Source organism: Macaca nemestrina, chromosome 10 (genome assembly GCF_043159975.1).
Source record: "Macaca nemestrina isolate mMacNem1 chromosome 10, mMacNem.hap1, whole genome shotgun sequence".
In the NCBI taxonomy this organism is placed as follows: Eukaryota; Metazoa; Chordata; class Mammalia; order Primates; family Cercopithecidae; genus Macaca; species Macaca nemestrina.
In genome coordinates this window covers 79,593,557-79,616,288 of record NC_092134.1, presented here as the reverse complement: position 1 = coordinate 79,616,288, position 22,732 = coordinate 79,593,557, and the positions used below count along the sequence as shown (strand labels likewise).

At 41.7% G+C, this 22,732-nt stretch overlaps 1 long non-coding RNA gene and 1 pseudogene across 4 annotated transcripts in view; both read right to left on the bottom strand.

Moving 5' to 3' along the window:
- Positions 1-20,151, bottom strand: part of LOC105474255 (uncharacterized) — a 62,074-nt gene extending 41,923 nt beyond the window's left edge. For 3 of the 4 annotated variants that reach the window (XR_011609134.1, XR_011609136.1, XR_982729.2), the window contains exons 1-4: positions 20,102-20,151; positions 10,838-10,899; positions 3,405-3,488; positions 72-225 (exon numbers count right to left, since the gene is read on the bottom strand). This is a non-coding gene — a long non-coding RNA (uncharacterized lncRNA). The remainder of the gene's footprint in view (positions 1-71; positions 226-3,404; positions 3,489-10,837; positions 10,900-20,101) is intronic. The other variant, XR_011609135.1, reaches the window with a different exon arrangement.
- LOC105474256 (translation machinery-associated protein 16 pseudogene) lies at positions 12,984-14,744 on the bottom strand (annotated as a pseudogene).
- Positions 20,152-22,732: the final 2,581 nt, after the last annotated feature.

Here is a 22,732-nt window from a genome sequence, read left to right as displayed (position 1 = left end):
TAAAGCCAGTTGAAATGTTATGCTGCTCAGAATGTGGAAGAGGAAAAAGCAGGGTAGTTTCAATGACTTACCCTCTTACTCCTTTCAAGTCTGTGAATAGGTTGGTTCAAATTCCGTTGCACAGTTTATTTATCATCTGGAATCCCAGTAGTGGAAGGATCCGGAATATATCAAACTTCCTAGGTCTCTGTCTGGACACCCTTCCTAGTTCAGGAAGCAATTAGTCTGAGAGAGACAGAAGTGAGAGTGTAGGAGCAGAATATATATCCTTTTAAAATAATTTAGTAACAACCCTAGGTAAGTGACCAATAATTTATAGAGTCTATTCTTTTTATAGAGATATTTCCTTGCTGCTCAACCAGCGAGCTTGCCGGGTTTAGAGGATTAATCTTTGACGTAGTAAATATGCTCAAGTTGTAATTCAGTCGCAGGGATAAAGGGAACTTAGACTTGTCTTGTATAAGGGAAAAAATATTAAATGGATTTGTTGAGGACCTGCCGTGGTAGTCCTTATTGTCTCTTGTACCTCAACATTGCAGCTTTGGAACTGCAAGGGACCTTATTAATCTTCTCATACAATGTCCTTATTTTACAGATGAGGAGACTGAGATTTATGGTACATGAGGTGGTGGCAGATCCAGGGCTGGAACCCGCGTCTCTTGACTCACACTTTTGAGACTGCACTGTGCTGCTGCGCATCACAAACTCTAGCCTCACTTGCAAGGCTCCCCTTAACCGCCATCCCCTCGGTTCTTTTCTGTCCCTTCCTGTTGTCTATTTTTGGCAAACTGAGCTCTTCCCTGCCCTTCTGTCCATGCCACACGTCCTCTGCCTCTGAAACCTCCTGTAAGCACTCCCCCTCCTCAGGCTGGTTTGCCTTTACTTTTCTCTCCCTTCTGCTCCTTGCTTCCTCTCCAACCCAGTTCCACACTCCCTCTTGCAGGAAGCCTTCCCAAAATAACCCCTTCTTACTTGGAATATTGCTTGACTGTGCATCTTTTCAGCCCCATTGTTGGTTTATACTTGCTGCTTTATTGCTCAATAAGCATTCTGAAGTCATTTTTTTTTTTTTTTTTGAGGACAGAGTTTCGCTCTTGTTGCCCAGGCTGGAGTGCAATGGCGCGATCTCGGCTCACCACAACCTCTGCCTCCCAGGTTCAGGCAGTTCTCCTGCCTCAGCCTCCTGAGTAGCCAGGATTACAGGCTCATGCACCACCATGCCCAGCTAATTTTGTATTTTTAGTAGAGACGGGGTTTCTCCGTGTTGGTCAGGTTGTTCTAGAATTCCCGACCTCAGGTGATCTGCCTGTCTTGGCCTCCCAAAGTGCTGGGATTACAGGCATGAGCCACTGCACCCGGCCTCTGAAGTCATTTTTCAGATATTTGTGTTCTTTCAATTTACTTAATGAGGAGCTTCTTAAGGGGAAGGCCCCTCAGAACACACACGGGGAGCTTATACTGCTGCCTGACTAGAGCTAGACCTGGGATAGTCTGAGAAAGTTCAAATGACCTCTGTATTTGGGGAAAGAAAAGAAGACCGTCGTCGACTTAGGGGTAGTGGGAATGCTGATCCCATTTAGAGGAAGTTAGCACCTATTTGAAATTCCTTCTTATGGTTATTTCTAGTCTGGGATTCTGTAACCCTATGAACCAACTTGGATATGCCCTTGCCTTATCTTGATGCTATTACCAATTTTGTGACCTGTATTAAATAATAAGACATCCCATAACTAGTAGGTGGCAGATTGGTGTGTCCACTGCAGGTTATAAAATAAAAAACGAGCTTGGTGGAGGGACCTTCCTATGTGTAATGCATTGTTAGGTGGAGCACCTGGCTGCCCAATGGATAACCTCAGTTGCTGCCTGGAGGCCTCTACCTCGGGGAAGGGAGGCCTTGAGAGCCATTTTGACCCAAGTTCAAATTCTCTAGAACAAACAAGCCGATCTCTTGCTCCAAGCTCCAGTCAAGAGGCTCCAGTGTGTTTATTGACTCTTGCATGACCCTGCCCTGGAGAACAAATAAGCAACTCAACCTGACTCATTCCCTCCACCAACTATACTGTGGTCCATTGCTGGTGTTTGCCAGAAAAATCCCTCAGGCCCTGTGGAAAATTAGAGAGCCAAAGGTTAGGGCTCTCTGGTCATATATTCCTACTCTTTCTTCCCATAGAACGTTAATCCTCCCTGGAGGTGCAGAAGACTAGCAGTGACTTCCAATTCATTTGGCTTGGGCCCTCTCCATTGCTTGAGGCAAATCAGCTTGCTTCACTGATTCATTCATTTGACAAATATTTATTGAACACCTGCTATATGTGAGGCTTTCCTCTCTTAGGATGGGAGCTTACTGATTTTTGCTATGGAGAATGCTGATGCTTCCTTTTTTTTTTTTTTTTTTTTTTTTGAGACAGAACCTTGCTCTGTCAACCAGTCTGGAGTGCAGTGGCGCGATCTCGGCTCACTGTAACCTCCACCTCCTGGGTTCAAGTGATTCTCCTGCCTCAGCTTCCCAAATAGGTGGGACTACAGGTGTGCACCACCATGCCTGGTTAATTTTTGTGTTTTTAGTGGAGACGGGGTTTTGCCATGTTGGCCAAGCTGGTCTTGAACTCCTGACCTTAGGTGATTGCCCCCCTTGGCCTCCCAAAGTGCTGGGAATACAGGTGTGAGCCCCTGCACCTGGCCCAGTGCTTCCATCTTTTAACGAAAAGGTTTGAAGTGCCCTTTTCCTGACATCTTGTAAGAATAACAATACCTTTTCTCTCCCTTCCCACCACTGGAAGAACTTAGTTCTGAACCCAAACCATCTCCTTTCATTAAGTCTTTGGTGGATCATTTTTACCTCTTGGGATTTCATCATGCCCTGCTCCCCATTTTCCTCCACAGAAGAGGAGGCAGCCTCGTGCTCGTCTATATGTGCTCAGCTTATTCCTTCTCACTGTTTTTAAAAAGAAGGAACCCAACTCAGCCCCTCCTCCTTGTGTTTAAGGGAGTGCTATTTCCCAAACTGTGTAATCCTCAAAGCACTGAGGTTTCACCTGATGTTAATAAGGATTTCTTGAAAAAGCTTGAATCAGGTCATTTTAGGAGACAATGGATGAGACAAAATTAAAATCTTAAGCAGCAGGGCTTCTCAGAACCTTTAACATATTAATATTCATTTCAAATCTCAAGAGGGAGACATAATTTGCAATATTTTCTAAATTATTAGACACGGAAGCCCCTTTTAAAGAAAAACCTCTTATTCGTTCTTGGGACATTAGCGTTCCATTAAATTCAATTTGAGAAATGCTGATGTAGTAGCAGGAATATTAAGAGACAGGAACCTGAACTTGCATCCCTCTTCGACACTCAGTTTTGTGACTCTGGAAAAATCACTTCTTCTCTATGGACCTCCATTTCTTTACCTGGAAAATGAGGAGGCTGAATTAAATTATCCTTCAGTCCTCTTCTAGTTCTGTACAAAGGCATCCACAGGAAGGCCCAATCTCCTAAGAACCAGAAACAAAATCTTAGGTGGATATCTTGACATACCAATAAAGGATATACAAATAATACAATAAAACATTAAACCAATCTGTGACTAAAGAGAGTTGGAGTAAATGCATTTTACAAGAAAGGAAAGATATCTGTGGGAAGAAAACATGGTTGTTTCACATGCAGCTGAATGTCTTAAGGGACAGATCTGAGAAGGCTGCTTGGAAGAAGAGCATTGGTATCAAGAGAAGAAAGAGAGGATACTCTCTGCTGAGAGGAGTGGGTGTGGAGAGGTGGGGTGTCCCTGGTTTATGGGGCAAACTACTTGGTTGATAATTCAAAGAGAGTTGAAGAAAGTTCATGTGGGAATTATGATGGAATGACCCAGATCCTGGGAGTCAATAAAGGTAAAGGAGCTTGACCTGGAGCACCTGGGAAGGTGGGTCAGTGCATATTTCATTCCCAGTCATTTGTGGTGAGGTCAAGGCTCCAGGGTGCTTGGACAAGACATGTGCATGTGTGGATGGCATTGGAGACAGACAGGTTCCCTAGTGGATGGCCCAAACCTCTTGCCTCTTCTTGCATTGGGTGTGATGGGCTAGAGCTCTAGATTAAATCCATGCCTGTGAGCACTGTCACTAAGAGAAGATAAGAACTATGAGCAGAGACGCTTATCTTCATAGCTGTTCTGGTTTGATTTATATTATGTGTGTGTGTGTGTGTGTGTGTGTGTTGGGTCTAGATACACCTATGTTTATGAATGTGTTTTTATGTAAGTGTGCTCTTGGACATGTATGTGGAAATGTGACCATGTTTTATATGTATATATGGGTCTGCAAAGTGCTTATATGTCTACCTATGCTGTGCCTATTGTAAAAAAAAGTGAGGTTTAATTTTATGTATGTATGTAAAATGGTGTGTACACTACATATGCCTATGGATAGTGGTCTAGTTTATATACGTGAGGCATGTATTAATATTATATTCACATTCGTATTTATGTGTAAATGTTTATATGTATTTATATGTCTATATCTTAGGTTGTATCTTTTTGAACTACTTATTTTTATATTTCTTTGTATTTAGGGGTGGGATTATTTCCTGAATTAAAAAAGTGTTTATTGAGAGCCTACTATGTGCAGGGCATATTCCTATGTATGTATATAGGGTGTACCTAAGTCTATAAACATGCTTGGAAGGTACACATGCCCTTATCTATATGCCATCAAGTTCATGAAATGCTTAAGTGTATACTGATATCCTCACCTATCTAATTTTTTTTTTTTTTTTTGAGATGGAGCCTTGTACTGTCGCCTGGGCTGGAGTGCAATGGCACAATCTTGGCTCACTGGAACCTCCGCCTCCCGGGTTCAAGAGATTCTCCTCTCTCAGCCTCCCGAGTAGCTGGGATTACAGGCGCCCGCCACCACACCCGGCTCAGTTTTTGTATTTTCAGTAGAGACGGGGCTTCACTATGTTGGCCAGGCTGGTCTCAAACTCCTGACCTCGTGATCCGCCCGCTTTGGCCTCCCAAAGTGCTGGGATTATAGGCGTGAGCAACCGCGCCTGGCCACCTATCTAATTTTTAAATCCTCCATTAAATGTCATCACTGTAATCTCTTCCTAATTATTTTTTGGAAGAAGCAGGAGATAACTAAAAAGATTGAGTATGAGCACGTGTGTGCATCTAATGCAGGTATGTCTGTGTGATGTAAGATTGTGCCCTCTTTATTTTTTCATTTATTTTTCATTTTCGATCTCCTCCTAGATCTTTGTGCCATCTCACTCTAAGCACTTCTTGCTCCCATACAGCTTGGAAAAATACCTAAGACACTCCTTCACCACTATCAATGAATACCTTGTTTTCTCTTCCTGGTCTGTCCAACCCAGGAAGAAAGGATGAGAGACAGTTAACAACTGATATTAAGCTCTAACTGTCTAAGAAAATGTTTCTTTTTGCCTCTCTCTGGCCCTATCTTGTCTATCCTTCAACTAGTTCTCCTAATCCCTCGAAAGAGAGACACAGGTTTTCTTTTCCTCAGAGAAACCAGAGGGAGAGGAAGAGAGATTTTACTCTAAGGGAATCTGCTCCCATTTTATGGGGTTTGTCAATAATGTTCCTTCATCAAGATAGCATCTCAGAATGAAAGAGGCCTCTGCTCTTCATGAAAAGAGTTGTTTTTTCTTAAGGGGGGAGTGTAGGGGGCATTAAATAAACCTGTTTGTTAAAAAAGTACCTTCGCAGCAAGGAAATGTGTTATTATTGTAATTGTCTAATGCTAATTATACTTATTACTATAATAACCATTTTGTTGTAACAAATGATGTAATCCTCTTCATTTCTGTCACCGCCAGAGGCAGAGGTGAGTGGAGTGTCTATAGCAAGAGGGGGGACTGGAGGTTGTTCTTGGCGGGGAGGTGCAGTCAGGCCTAGTGAAGGTGGGGAGCTTGTGCTGGTGGCTGGCTTTGCTGCTGAGGAGGTGAGCGGTGCAGGGCAGAAGATACCTGGACTGTTTCACTCCCCAGCCCTGCTTCTCTCTGGAACTCTATTCTAGGGCCTTTCCTGAAAGCATTTAATCATTCAGTCAGACCTCCATTTATTAACTCAACAAACACTCATTTGGTACCTGCTGTGTTCCATATGTTAGAGTCAGCCCTGGTGATATAGAGTAAATCAGATAGGATGTTTACTGCTGAGATGTTCACAGTGTAGTGGTGGAAAGCATTTGTAAGCATGCAAACATGATTTTCAGTGCACTAGAAGAGGGGTGGTGTAGAGTATTTAGAGTGCTGTGACTATATGCATAGAAGAGGCAACTTATTCTGGGTACAGAAGCCTGAAAAGCTGGACCTTTTGGAGGAACACTAGGAGTTTGCAGCACAGAGAAGGGAGTTAGCATGTCCAGGAAGAAGGAACTATATTACTAAGGGTATGGAGGCATGATAAAGACTGTTTGTTTTTGTTAATATTAATCATAATTTAAAAATAATAAACATAGCTCATATTCATATCATACACTGTTCTAGGAACTTGCATGTGTTGATTCGCTTAATCTTCACGACAATGCTATGTAGTCGCTCTGTAGTGAAAATTAAGTGATCAATAGATGCAAAGTGCTTAGAACAGTGCCTAATATGAATAAGCTATTTTTATTATTGGTTTGTTATTACCATTTAACATATGTAAAAACAGAGACTTAGGTTGAGTAACTTGCCCTGTTTCACATATACAGTAAGCAACAAGCTTGGGTTTGAATCCCAGTTCTGAATAGAGCTGCAGTTTTCAGCCACTCTTGTAGTTAGGGTATGGAGTGCATGCTAGGGAGGGGTCGTAATTTGTAATAAGACTGCCAAATAGTTTGGGGCTAGAGTGTAAAAGACCTTGTATACCATTAGAAGTTTTTAAATAGAGGAGTAACAAGATAAGACCTACATTTTAGAAAGGCAGTTCCCAAAAACTAGGACTATGTGGACAACTGGCCTACTGGATCTTCCCATCTCAAAGTGAAGCTGAAGTTTCAGCTTCTAAGAGAGACAGCTCTTAGTCATACCGCATTCAGCTCCACAGTTGATCCAGCAGCCTGCAGAGCTGCTCTAGCTGGCTGCCTATGAGATGTGGAAGGAAAGAGAATTGGAGCAACTGTCGGGTTAATAAACTCTGTGGAGAGGGCCAAACCACGTTTCCAAGGCCCCATGATCAGTGTGTCTAAATGAAGCACAACAACATCTTGCTGGTAGGCTGACTTCCTTTAGTGTTAATGGACATCACAGATCTTCTCTAATTTCTGGGCTGCGGCCTTGTCTGTCTTGTTTTTTTTTTTTTTGCCACATTTTCTTTTTCTTTTTTTTTTTTTAAATTTATTTATTATTATTATACTTTAAGTTGTAGGGTACATGTGCATAACGTGCAGGTTTGTTACGTATGTATACTTGTGCCATGTTGGTGTGCTGCACCCATCAACTTGTCAATTACATCAGGTATAACTCCCAATGCAATCCCTCCCCCCTCCCCTCTCCCCCCTTCCCATGATAGGCCCCGGTGTGTGATGGTCCCCTTCCTGAGTCCAAGTGATCTCATTGTTCAGTTCCCACCTATGAGTGAGAACATGCGGTGTTTGGTTTTCTGTTCTTGTGATAGTTTGCTAAGAATGATGGTTTCCAGCTGCATCCATGTCCCTACAAAGGACACAAACTCATCCTTTTTGATGGCTGCATAGTATTCCATGGTGTATATGTGCCACATTTTCTTAATCCAATCTGTCACTGATGGACATTTGGGTTGATTCCAAGTCTTTGCTATTGTGAATAGTGCTGCAATAAACATACGTGTGCATGTGTCTTTATAGCAGCCTAATTTATAATCCTTTGGGTATATACCCAGTAATGGGATGGCTGGGTCATATGGTACATCTAGTTCTAGATCCTTGAGGAATCGCCATACTGTTTTCCATAATGGTTGAACTAGTTTACAATCCCACCAACAGTGTAAAAGTGTTCCTATTTCTCCACATCCTCTCCAGCACCTGTTGTTTCCTGACTTTTTAATGATCGCCATTCTAACTGGTGTGAGATGGTATCTCATTGTGGTTTTGATTTGCATTTCTCTGATGGCCAGTGATGATGAGCATTTTTTCATGTGTCTGTTGGCTGTATGAATGTCTTCTTTTGAGAAATGTCTGTTCATATCCTTTGCCCACTTTTTGATGGGGTTGTTTGTTTTTTTCTTGTAAATTTGTTTGAGTTCTTTGTAGGTTCTGGATATTAGCCCTTTGTCAGATGAGTAGACTGCAAAAATTTTCTCCCATTCTGTAGGTTGCCTGTTCACTCTGATGGTAGTTTCTTTTGCTGTGCAGAAGCTCTTTAGTTTAATGAGATCCCATTTGTCAATTTTGGCTTTTGTTGCCGTTGCTTTTGGTGTTTTAGACATGAAGTCTTTGCCCATGCCTATGTCCTGAATGGTACTACCTAGGTTTTCCTCTAGGATTTTTATGGTATTAGGTCTAACATTTAAGTCTCTAATCCATCTTGAATTAATTTTCGTATAAGGAGTAAGGAAAGGATCCAGTTTCAGCTTTCTACTTATGGCTAGCCAATTTTCCCAGCACCATTTATTAAATAGGGAATCCTTTCCCCATTTCTTGTTTCTCTCAGGTTTGTCAAAGATCAGATGGCTGTAGATGTGTGGTATTATTTCTGAGGACTCTGTTCTGTTCCATTTGTCTGTCTTGTTTACCACAATATCTCTAGTACCAGCAGAGGGCCTGCCAATGGCACATGTTAATAAATCTATGATATGAACGACCAGTCATTTGTCCTGGAGCTCTGGGTACCCCAAGCTTGGCTGAATGCTGCCACAATTAAGTCTTTCATTATTAATTAAACAAGTAGGCCAGGCACGGTGGCCCACACCTGTAATCCCAGCACTTTGGGAGGCTGAGGTGGGTGGATCACGAGGTCAAGAGATTGAGACCATCCTGGCCAACATGGTGAAATCTCATCTCTACTGAAAATACAAAAATTAGTTGGGTGTGGTGACATGTGCCTGTAGTCCCAGCAACTTGGGAGACTGAGGCAGGAGAATCGCTTGAACCTGGGAGGCAGAAGTTGCAGTGAGCTGAGATCACACCACTGCACTCCAGCTTGGTGATAGAGCAAGACTCTGTCTCAAAAAAAAAAAAAAAAAAAAATTCCTCCTGTTATTAGTGCTCTTCTCTCCACTCCACCACACACACAAACATATATTCCCCTACTTCTCCCCACTTATCACTTTGAGGTCTGTCTTTTCACCATAGAGGAGGGCATCAAAGATAATAGTAATAATGGCTAGTAGTCACTGAATGCCTACCAGTGCAAGGCATTGTTCTAAGCCTTTCATGTGTTAACTAAGGTGTTACAACAATTGGATGAGGAGATACTATTATCGTTCCCACTTTATCGATCAGGAAACTGAGCTATGAAGAAGTCAAATAACTTGCTCAAGGTCACATAGCTGTTAAGTAGTAAACCCTTATCTTCTTCATTAGTGCATTGAAACATTAATAAACATGCAAATCAGCTGAAGCTTTGTTAAAGTGCACATTCTGATTCAGTGACTTTATGGTGGGGTCTGAAATTCTGCATGTTTGGTAAGCTTCCAAGTGATGCCAGTGCTGTCCATCCATGAGTACATCTTGTGCAGTGAGGCTCCGTAGTGTGTTTGCAACCTCTCTATACCAACCATTTTCTGACTCCCGATGTCATGAGCTATCAGAGTTATTTCCTGACTTGTTTAAAAGAAGAAACTGGCACCTATTATGACATTTGTTTAAAAGAAGAAACTGACACCTATGGTCAGTTTCTTCCTGGGAGACAAAAGGGAGTTCCAACTGGCCAGTTATTTTGAATGTCTTTGGTGAAAAGAACTGATCCTAAGCAAAGGGAGGATGGCTCTAGACTTAATGGCTTTGAGCCCAGCTCATACTGCAGGCCCTGATCATGTCTACTGGTTGATGGCCACTGGAGGAGTCTCCTCTACTTTTATTCCATTGAGACCACTAATTGAATTAGCCCTAGGTATTTAGGGTGAAGGTGTCCCCGCTTCAAGGCTTCCACAGTAGACCATTGATTAGCTGTGCCTCTGGAATTCCCAAGCTCAATGTCTGGAATTCTTTGCTCCTTCCAAATGCAGAGTTAGTAAGAGAAGGTAGGAAGACATATGAGGGCAAAGTTCCATGAAAAGAGTAGATTGATACATTTACTAACAAGTACATTTGAGGCCCTGATATTAAAATGAAATTATTTTATCTTAACCCCCAGGTCTCAGGTGAGCTGCAGGAATAATGGAGTCAACTCTCATTCAATGTCTTTTCCTAATCAAGACTGCCTTCTCCTGTGTTCCCCAGCAAGATGTACTTATGAGACATAATTTCTAAGACAATTCTGAAGGCAGACACACATTTTTGGAACATTAAAAAAAAGGTTACATTAAAAAGTCCCAAATAAATAATTTTTCACTTTTTTAAAACTGACTTGGCAAGAACTGTGTCACAGCCCTCCCACGTTAGCCCAGAAAACTGGGAGTTGACCACAGCCATTCTGATGGGAAGCTGCATCTCTAAGGTCCTTTCTCACTTTAAGATTCTCTGATTCCATTCCATTCAGGTCTAGGGCTGTGGTACTCAAGTGAAGCTGCTAAGACCCCTGGGGGCAGTCGTAGCTCCCAGACAGCTTGGGTTTTCTCTTGGAAAAACTTTAGGCAGTTCAACTCTTAGAGAGAAGGAACTCTGTGGGGGAAGCACAGAGCTTGGTGTTGTGGGGTTTCTCTCCTCCTTTCCATTTCTTCTTGTCCCACGGCTATCCTTAGAGTCAAAAGCAGCGTCGTTACCTGCCCAGCTAGCACTAGCCACCTGAGTGAGTGTTTCATCTTCAGACTCTTCCTCATTTCTCCTGTTGAAGTTAAAAGCAAAACAAAACAACTAGGTTTTTAATTTTAAAGTACCTATTATGAATAACACATTGTGCTAGTTGCTGTGGAATATACAAAAATAAATAAGATGTAACATTTTTTAAGACAGGGAAAATGGCATGTGAAGATGAAGGGAAGGGCCCAGGTAATGTGTCTACAAGCCAAGGAACACCAAAGATCGCCAGCAGAGCACCAGAAGCTAGGGCAGAAGTGTGGGGCGGGTTTTCCCTCACAGCCCTCAGAAGGAATCAACCCTCCTGACACTGTGATCTTGGACTTCCAGCCTCCAGAATGGAGAGACAATAAATTTCTGTCGCTTAAGCTACTTAATTTGTGATACTTTGTTACAGCAGTTCTAGCAGATTAGTAAAGATGCTAACTGTATAAAGGCAAAAAGAAAAAAAAAGAATAGCCTAGTAGAGTAAAAGGTTATGAACTGGAATATTTTCTATGAGATAGGTACAGATAAAGTCCTATGGGGATTCAAAGAAGCAAGAACAAGTAAAATAATGTATATGAAAGAAAATTTTTAAAGCTGTAAATACTCTATGAATATAAATTTTTGACTTCCTCAAGCAAGGAAAAGAGAACAAGATTGGGAATCAGGAGGCCTGACCCTAGACCAGGGGTTGGCAAACTAAAGCCCAAGCTTGTTTTCATACAACCCTCAAGCTAAGAATGGTTGTAACATTTTTAAAAGTACTGTATTAAACAATAACAGCAACAAGAAAGAGAACTGTGCAACAGAGACTGAATGTTGCTTGCAAAGCCTAAAATACTTACTGTCTGGTCCTTTATAGAGAAAGTTTGCCAACCTCCTGATCTAGACAAGATTTTGCCATAACTGTGTGACTATTGACAAATCTGGCTAAGGAATTGGGCCTTATCCAGTAAGTAATGGTGTTCATCAAGTGGATAAGATGGCTAGGTCTGTTGGTAGTAGAAGGATGAATTGGAATGGGAATCATGCATAGAAATGTCTAGGAGGCAATTTAAAATTCTAATCTAGAAAGCCAGGAGAGATGTCAATTTGGGAATCATTAGCACATATTCAGGGCTTGAAAAGAGAATGGATGAAAGCACTCAAGGACAAGACCAAAGATGGGAACTTGGGCATGCCCACTTTAAGGGAAGGAGAATAGAGCAAGAGAAGAGTGAAAGAGACTGAGAAAAAGTGATCCGGGAAGTAGAAGAACAAGAGATGAACAGCATCACAGACAGAGTAGGCTGTCAACAATGTTAAATGCCAAAGAGAGGGAAAGTGGAATGAAGAATGAAAAGAAGCCTTGGATATGTCACTGGTGACATTGTGACAACAGTTTCAGGAGAGTGGTAGAGTTGGGAGTAGGGGCAGGATAGTGCCTTTCAGGATGTTGGTAGTCAAGGGAAGGATGGAGACCAGCTCATAGGCTGAGTGGAAGCAGAGTCAACCGAGGCAGAAAGTATCCATTTTGCCTACCATGCAAGGTACTTGAGTCTCCAATTAAATAATGCATGTGAAAGTGCTTTGCAAACTATAAAGTACTATACTAATAAAAGGCATGATGTTGTTGTAAACTAAAGTAATTCTAAATTCTACGGTCATATGAAACCATGATTGTTCTCTTCCCTAAGTTTACAACTTAGAATCAAAGCATTTCTATTGCCCATCAGGTCTAAACTGTCCATTCTGGAAGACCTTTCTAGCAGCTGACTATGGCCAACCTCATCTTCCTATGCTTTTTTTTTTTTTTTTTTTTTTTTTTTTTTTTTTTTTTTTTGAGACAGAATCTCTCTCTGTTGCTCAGGTTGGAGTGCAGAGATGCAATCTCACTGCACCTCCGCCTCCCGAGTTTAAGTGATTCTCCTGCCTCAGCCTCCTGAGTAACTGGGATTACAGGCATGTGCCACTGTGCCCAGCCCCTCTTCCTATTTTTTTACTTCCCACTCTGGAACTGTCTGCACCAACCAGGTAAACATACTTTTCATCCTCCCCACAAGCCTTGTTTTCCTATTCTTTTGAGCTTTTACCCAGGCCATTTGCCTTGCTTTTATTTTTATTTATTTATTTATTTATTTATTTATTTTGCAGAAATAAATTTTATTTTTAATTTTCAGAAGTAAAAAAAGTAGTTATAATACTTTAACTGTTAACAAGGCTTAGTTGATATCTGGTTAACCTAATACAGCATTAATGTTTTTATTCTTCTCTTGAAAATACTCAAATACACCTGCATTGTTCTCTTTTAAAAACATACCAAGGATACTTGCATTTAACAAGTTTTTTGAGGAAGAAAATTGTACAACATTCATGTTTTTCATGACACTGAAAATACTGAATTATATGTCAACTTATCTCTAAGAAAAAGTAGCATAATTAAAATCACTGGTTCTCTAATCTTTAATTCTCTCTCCACAAATAAAACCTATCACTTTTCACAATAAAAAAGCAAAAAATAATATACAATTAAAAGGAGGTAAACTGAAACTCTTTATCCCCTTTGTCAAAAGATAAATTAATTGTGGGAGATCAACACAACAATCATCACTGATTTTTTTTTCTTTTACCATTTAACTCTGGTTCAAAAGATAAATAATAATCTATAATCCGGCAGTGTATACAAACTTCTTATCACATTTTCCCTTATTTTATAAAAAAGGAAAATAGGTTTAATGTTTAAAAGAAGCATTAGTGTGATATTATTACTGAAAGGCAATTTTGCTATTATCACAACTCAAAAAGTACCCACAGGAATCTTTTAGGAAACAGGTTACTGTCCATTTCACAAAACATAAAAGTAGGTGGTCATAAATACACAAGAAAAACAAAACATTTTTTGTCCTTAGTTATATTGCTCCCTCCCGGCCCGAAATTCAGATGAAAAAGATTAAACAACTTCTGCAGATCACATCTATCTATTTTAACAACTTAATGTAAATGAAAAGCAGTCTTCATTTTAAAATAAATATCGTAACACCATTTTTGAAACTGCAAATGAAACTCTCATTATATAAGAGAATGTCAGTATCAAAATCTTGTATCTTGACAATTAGGTACCATAATCAATGAATATAATTTGAAGCTCTCAAATTATTTATTTTCAATTCAAGTGAAGACAATTAGGCCACTGCAGTCATTTCCTCATCTGAATCACTTGATTCATCGTTTAGTTCCAATTCCCCTAAATCTTGGTCTACAGTTATAATAGTTTTCCTCTTGCACTTCTTGGGAATTGCATCATTAGCGCCAATTTTTCTCATTTTAATGTTCGGTAATTTCTTCAGATCAAAGTCCCATTCCCTGAACATTTTCAGATTACTTGCATTTAGGATGTCAGGAATCTCAAGGCCATATCCTTCATACTGCTGTCGCTCCCGCTCCATGGTCTGCTTGATGACGGTCTCCCGGGAACAGTGCCGCCTCCCCTGCCTGTTCCTGATACTGTTATGTAACTCAATCTGCTCCAGCTCACTGCTGAATCGATTCAAGTACCTTTCAATTAGTTGACAAGCATCTTTCTTTGAATATCTGTTCTTTTGGGGATCAAGATGGTTTTGAAACCATTGCAGTTTTTCACCAATAAGGTTGAGACGCAAGGCCTTTTCATTCTTCAATTTTTCCTTTTTTTCTTGTTTGTGGGCCTCTCTAGTAATTTGAGCTGCTTTTCTACTATATGGATGGATGACTTTTTTTTTCCCATCCTGCACTTTTTCCCTTTGGTGCTTTAGGCATGGTGACGTCCTCGTGGCCACGGAGCAGCTCCGTACTCTAGACCCGGGTAATCTCACCGACCGCAGGAGCAGCAGCTCACAAGAGCACCCGGGTCGAATCCCCTGCCTTGCTTTTAAAGCTTAAGAGTTGCTTGCTTTAAATGCTGACAGATTTAGGAAATAAGAATACAGGGTGCCAGTTAAATTTGAATTTCAGATAAACAAGTAATTTTTAGTGTATGTCCCATGAAATATTTGGGCATGGGTATCCTGTATTTTATTTGGCAAACCACACTTCCCCTCCTCTCTTAGTTTATCCATGTGTGTCTCTTTCTTTAGAACTCAGCTTAAAGCTCATCTCTGCTCCTTGACATGATAATTTAATAAAATAATATAGCTTTTTATCAACAAAAAGACCTAGAGTCAAACCCTGGCCCTCTACTTGCATGTGTGCGGTCTTCATTCAATCTTTTTGTTTCTCTGAATCTGTAAATTACCTTTCAAGGCTCCTATTAGGATTGAATTAAACAACAGTTGGTTTATTTGCTTAAGACTTACATTGTTTTTGGTTTTGGTTTTGTTTTTGAGATAGGGTCTGGCTCTGTTGCCCAGGCTGGAGTGCAGTGGTGTGATCTCCACTCACTGCAGCCTTGACCTGAGGATCAAGCGATCCTCTCACCTCAGCCTCCTGAGGAGCTGAGAACACACGTGTGTGCCACCACATCCAGCTAATTCGGAAACTTTTTGTAGAGACAGGGTCTTTCTATGTTGCCTAGGCTGGTCTCAAATTCCTACGCTCAAGTGATCCCAAAGTTCTGGGATTCCAGGCATGAGCCTCCAAACCCAGCCCAAGGCTTACATATTTATCTAAGTCTACAGATAATGTATTTGCTCTGTGTGCCCTCTCTGCTTAGACACTCAGTTTGTACTTCTTCATTTGTATTGCTGCTTAGAGTCCTGAGGAGTGGGTTTTGCCTTTCCCATCAACCAGAATGCCATCTATTTGGGTCATTCCTTCTAGCATCTAAGGCTGGCATCTACCCACAGGGAGCCTCAGGATAGGGATGGACTGATGGGCTCCCGTTCCCTTCTATCACAATCACTGGAGAGTTATATTCTGTAGGGACCTCAAAAGCAGGTCTTCCATCCCACTTGCTCTCAACACTGCTGTGCTAGCTTTGCATGGGTATTCTGAGTGGGTTGACGGTGAAAAAAGGTGTGGTAAGCCCTTTGGGGTGAGGGATGGGGAATGGAGAGAAGCTGGAGTAATCATCATTACTAATGTTCTTCTCTGTGACTCAGATTAATTATAAATATTGAAATTCATAAGAGAGAATTATAGTGATGGAATACAGGTAGGAAGGTGAAGGCCTCTAGTGTATTTTCTTTTGAACTCCCGAACGCCCAGCCAGAGGACATAACTTTATTTGCCCAGTTGGGCTTCTGTGTCTGCCCCAGATACTCCTAAGTGGCAGGAGCGGGATAGAATCTGATGCCCCTGTTTCCTCTTGCCTGAAGCTGACTTGGAACCATCCTTAGTATAATACCAATTCGCCTCCTCTCCCCTAGCTGCTGGGGATATGGGTAAGCAGCCAGGTTATCTACATCTCCCAGCTCTGATTTTTATCTCAAGCCCAGGAAAAAAAAAAAAACAACAACCCTACACCTGACCAAACTCAGTAATAGAAAGTGGTTTTCTTTTTCCCCTTTCCCTTCCCTGGTCCCCTGGAGCTTATTTCACTGGAAGGGAACGCAGGTTGATGTATTTTTAAATGGCTTTGATTTTATCACCTTGCTTAATGATTTGGCACATTATTTATTAGATGGGGAGCTTCCCAGAGGGGCCTGGCCCATTAACGTATAAATAATGTGGCAAATAGTTCAATAGAGCCATAAAAAAAGTGATTTAGAAATAAATTGACCTCTGTTTGTTACATGTAAACGAAGGCCCAGGGTCATAATGTATTTCATGCCCTTAAGCTGGGATGGTGGGATTGGGGTGGAGAGGGATGAGCGGGGGCTAGTGCAGACACTGGGGGGATTTTTCTTCACTCTCCTTTTTTCTCTATCGTGGTTGAGGGTGTGGCAGGTGTGATTTGGGCTGCATGGGGTGTGTGTGCAGCTGGGTGAATAGTACTTATGGTCTGGGGCGGCCATGTGGTTGGTAAAAATGGAGCAGGGTTTGAGTTGGGAGTTTTCTCCTGGATGCAAATCCTGGTTTGTGATTTTGTCATTTTTGAGAAGTTAACATTTAACCCAGGTATATGGAAAGAGATGTGGATAGTTTGGATGGCTCCTCGTGTCTGAGGAGAAGCAGGAGCTGTCTTGGTACATTCAGGTCACTGTAATGAGCTCCTTTGATGGGAATGCTGTCCAGTTCATCTCCTTCTAGCACAGTGTGTAGCACAGAGTGGGGCATCAATAAATGTCTGTTAGAAATAAGAAACACACGTCCACATGCATACCATGATTGGCGGAGGGAGGAAATGGTGCAGATACTTTCCGAACTAGTGGTGGATGAATGATGGATATAATAGATAACATTTACTGAGATCTTAGTATGTAGTAGGCATTTCGTTATGCACTTTACATAGATAACTTAATTAAATGCTTTATGTGTTTAGATTGTGAAATATGACACATATTCATAAGAGTGCATAAAGAATATATATGCATTTTAATGAATAATGTGGCAAATAGAAACAATCATGTAATCGCCACTCAGATTAAATTGTTTTTTTTTTTTTTTTTTTTTGGCCAGCACCTTAGAAGCTCCCTGTATGTCTCTTTCTGATCACAGTCCTTTCCCTTTCCCAGAAGTAACTATTCTGTATTTTGTGATAGTAATTCTCTGGCTTTTCATCATGGTTTTATTACCTCGAACAATGTAGTTTGGCTATTTTTGAATTTTATATGAATGAACTCACACTGTATATATTCTTTTGTGCCTTGCACTTCTTACTCCACATTTTATTTGTGATGTTCATCCATGTTGTTGCATGTAGTTGCGATTTATTTTCATTGCTGTATGTATTTTATTCTATGAATATATCATAAGGTATCCTTTCTACTGGTGATGGACATCTGCATCCTTTCCAGTTTTTATCAGTTGAAAACAACACTGCTCTGAACATTGTTGAATATATATCTTAGTGCACATGTGCCCACATTTTGTAGGGTATATACCTGTTAGTGGGATTTCCAGGTTATGGGGTATGTGAACATTCACGTTTACTCGGTAAGACCAAATTGTTTTCCAAAGTAGTTGTACTGCTTCTCACTCTGACCACAGTATCTGAACATTTCTGTTGTTCTACCATTTTTGCCAACTCTTGGTAGTATCAGAGTTTTTCAATTTAATTTTTACAGTATCATATGATGTTTGAATTATTATTACTCCTATTTTTTAGATGATTAAACCGAGGCCCAGGGTGTTTAAATTTAAGCAACTTACTGGAAGTTATATAACTGGTAAATGGCAGAGCCAGTATTTGAACTTCAGCTTGACTTCATAAGCCCAGTTTTAATCTTGATATTTACACTTTGCCTTGATAATGAATACTTGATAGATTTTAGATAAATTGTATAACAAAATTTAAAGTGCATTTAACTTTGTTAAATAATTTTTTAAAAATTATGTTAAATATTTGATAGACTGTCCTTCTTTATGCTTCCTACCAGTTCGTGCATGGGGGAGGTGGCTTGATTCATGCTGGCAGTTGGGGGAAACCGTTTCAGGAAGAAATATTTGTGGGAAGGTATCTAAGATGCAGTTGATTGTAAGATTTCCAAAAAGAGCTTCTGAGATGATCCAGAGCCCCCTCTCCATAGGCAGGTGAAAGGTCTGTAAACAACTCCATAGGAAGAGACTACACTCAGGAGCTAGAAAGCCCTTTTTTCAGGCTACCTTAATTCCTGCTGCTGTTTTAACTCATTCCCTCCAGTTCATTCTTCCAAAGACAACCCTTAATGTATGATCAAAGGCCTCCTTTCTGGTTTCGGGGTATCTTGTTGGCTGGGCAAAATTTCCAATAGAGTCAGGGCTTTAGAGTGTCTTTCATCCCAAGAGCTCAAAGCCTCCCACGGACATTAACCCATTAATCACCAAGCTGCTCTTGAAGTTGAGAACCAATCAGTGGGAGCCTCCCCCGCTTCCCAGGTAGAGAAACTGAGTCTATGACTTGTCCAGAACTGCCCAAGGAGTCAGGGTGGAGCCAGGCAAGGAACCTAGGTGTCCAGGGAGATTACCTCCTCTGTTGCCAATGATTCAGGGCTCCAATTTTCTGCACATTCAGCAGAAAAAAGAACTCACTGGAGAATGGTGAAAGTTGAGGCTGGTGGTAAAGGAGATCAGGTTTCTTCTAGGATTGCTGGGGAAAATGGCCTTGCCCAAGGAGATCTGTGTTCCTCAAGACCAGGGCTGGGGTCATTCATTTTCGTATCTTTGGTTCCTAGATCTGTGTTTGGTACATAGAAGGCCCTTAAGAACTGTTTGCTGAATTAATGTGTGAATGAATGAATGAATCCATGAGCAAATGGCAGGCTGGCTAAATTTGCCTTATGGATCTGGGACTCTTCCGTAGTCCCAACTTTTCCTTCTAACACTAACATCTTTGGGAAGGGGAATGGGCATGAGAGATTGAACTGTCGGTTGAACTTCTCTGGATGGGATGTGAGCCTGAGTGGAGGAGTGAGAAGAGATGCCATGGGTGGATGGGCTGGGGATGGAAGAGGGTGAAGTCTTAGGACTTCCTGAGACTCACCCTCAGTTTGCCTGTGAAAATCTGCAAATAAAACTAAAATGTAAGCTTGTCTCAGGAATTCTGTGAATTCCTATTCCTCACTTGCTGGAGTATTCATCTGGGACAGGCAACTTCACCAGTTGTAGCCTTCATCCATTCCACTGCAAGCAGCAGAACTCTGGGTCATGTGGCCAGATAAGAATAGGAACTTTATTTTCTCCGTGTCCATCATCTTGGTGACATTCTCAATGTGCCCCTGTTTTGGGGGAGCACTTACCATATATCACTTTAAAATGCTCTCAGTGTGTGCAGAGATCACAAAACCAGAGTTGTTTTTAGAGCTACAGGAAATCCCTAAGGTCATGGTTTACAAATTCCTGTGTTTGAGTAGAAGACACCTAACTCAGTTATGAGATGAGTTGGAGGAGAATTACCTTGTTTAGAATGTTTGTGTATAGGAGACTGAGGTGTGTATATCTCCACATAGGACTATAAATGCACATCGGTTTAAAGAATCTATGAGGGAATGAACCAGGATTCACTTCTATGGGGAGTGGCTGTGGGGAGGTCCACATTTGTGAGGGTCCCCTTGCTTCCTTTGGGCCTGGTGGAGCTTTTGTCCATCTTCAGACCCTCCTTCCCCCCACTCCTCACTTGTTGCTGGGACCAGCCTGGCCAGTAAGGTGAAACCCTGTCTCTACTGCTGGGGAAACTCCTAAGGAATCTTGAGGCCGAGGATACTCACTCCCACCTTTTCTCCTGGCATGTCTTCATTTCTGCCACCCATCTGATCCCATCCCCATCCCTAGGCGGGCTCCCTGCCGCCTGCGTTTATCTCCCTGTTTTATGATGTCATTTAATTAGCTCACACATGGTGGTTTTATGGGACAAACATGGCCTTGTTTGCCTTATAACTGGATTTCATGGCTCTGTGGGGACAGGTCAGGAAATCTCAGCCTAGCAGTGTTTGAAGTTTGGGAATGCTGGATCTTTAGGAACCTAGGCACTTTGGGGATGGCGTTAAAGCTCTGTCTTCCACAAACTGGAAACGAGTCACCTCTCACTTCTCTAGCTCCCCATCCCACAGCATGTGAATAACCCCTCTGGGAAAGTGGGGAAGTTTTGCCAAACATTAGGGGCCAGGGATACCTGTCTTGAATCTCTTTTGCTCATGTGACTCTCATACATACTACTTTTAGCCCCTAGGTAGAGTGGCTGTTATTATAGGATGGTTATAAGCTTCCTAAACATCAACTCTAGGAGAATAAAATACTGATATTGTAGGGCATACATTAAAATAGGGCTTGTGAGAAAAACAGAGAGAATTTCATTCTGTTCACAGAGGGATTTGTGGGTCAAGAGAGACAATGGGGGTGTTGAACCAAACAGGATTCAGCTAGATGCTAACTAGGGAAATGGGCGTTACTATGTATTATTTAGGACTACTTGGTTTATATTAGGAATGCAATGTATTTTGGAGTTTTGTTTGTTTGTTTGTTTGTTTTTTGGTTTTGTTTGTTGTTGTTTCATTAGTTGGTTAGGTCAGGAAATTCTGGGAGAATGTAAGAATGAATTATTGGGTGAGGCATGGTGGCTCATGCTCATAATCCCAGCACTTTGGGAGGTCAAGGCAGAAGAATTGCTTGAGGCTAGGAGTTTGAGACTAGCTGGGCAACATAGCAAGACCTCATCTCTACCAAAAAAATAAAAAATTAGCCAAGTGTGATGGTACATGCCTGTGGTCCCAGCTACGTGGGAGGCTGAGGCAGGAGGATCGCTTGCACTCAGGAGTTTGAGGTTACAGTTGAACTATGATCACACCACTGTGCTCCAGCCGGAGCAATAGAGCGAGACCTTGTCTCAATAATAATAATAATAATAATAATAATAATAATAAATTATCCAGAAGCATCCTGGACAGATGAGTTCCATCTGGTTTTCTAACATCTCTAGTGAATGAGACTCTGCCCCAGCTGCCATGTGTGGCAACCTTTTGCCATGGCAGCTTTCCTTCTCCCCTTGCCCCCAAGGTAACTAGTATACCTACACAGGCACACATTAGAAATGTCTGCAAGCAGTTCCTTGATAAATACATGATTATTTTCTCAGCTTTAGACAACACATTTCTTTGGCTTCGTACTGTGAGTAACCAAGCCTGTGAAATCAGCACTGAGCCAACAGATGGGCTAAAGGAGCCATGAGAAATCTCTGCTTCTTCTGCTCTCCCCCAACCCTCCTTCAGAGTTGAGATCCTAAACCTTAGGCCCTGGCTCCTGTCTTCTATCCGTTCTTCTCCCCCTCCTCACTCTTACTTCCCATCCTTCACATCTCCTTCCTTGGGCTGTCCCTCTGTTCCACATATTTTTTGGGGTTCTGAAACTCATCACTCTGATTTCTCTAAAACCTTAGTAGAAAGATATGGATGCAAAGTGGCCTGGAAAGGGGTGAGCAGTAGTTCTAGGAAAAGGGACATTGTTGAGGCAAATTAAGTCTGGGATTGGGAAAAATGTTAGAGATAGTAGAAATCAGGGGAGGAGCACCCTAAATTATAACTAGAACTAATAAAAACATAGTAACCCAAATCTCAGACACAGGGTCTTATTTCAATAAATTAATATATTAAACATTAAAAATGGGACCTTTAGGCTGGGTGCAGGGGCTCACGCCTGTAATCCCAGCACTTTGGGAGGCTGAGGCGGGTAGATCACCTGAGGTTAGGAGTTCGAGATCAGCCTGGCTAACATGGTGAAACCCTGTCTCTACCAAAAATACAAAAAAAACTAGCCAGGTGTGGGTGGCACACACCTATAATTCCAGCTACTGGGGAAGCTGAGGCAGGAGAATCATTTGAATCCGGGAGGTGGAGGTTGCAGTGAGCCAAGATCACGCCACTGCACTCCAGCCTGGGCGACAGAGTGAGACTCTGTCTGAAGAGGAAAAAAAAAAGGATCTTTAAAACATCATTCTTCCCACCTTCTGGAATAGTCTAGATCTAGTTCTATCTGGGGACACAAGGTTAGACTGAACCTCTCAAAGAAGAGGACTCAATCTCTCTGGGGCCCCTGTCTCTAGAACCTACCTGGTCAGGATGTCCTTGGAAAATTTAGCCTAAATCCCTCCTGCTGCTCTTTGCAACATCTTTCAAGACCGGTGATGCATACAATTCATCTTGAATGTCCCCTCCTCCCTGGGAGCTTGTGACAGCACATCTCACCTGAAAAACCATTAGACTCCGAAAGTGTTGGGACTGGCCCTGGCACGCCTTTGCCCTTCCATGCTGTCCTCTCTCCGGATGACTTCAGAGGAGGTGAGGGTGGTGTTCGATGGATGCTGCAGCCTCCCCCTCCTCTTTCACTGAATTGCCAATATATTTTCTCTGACA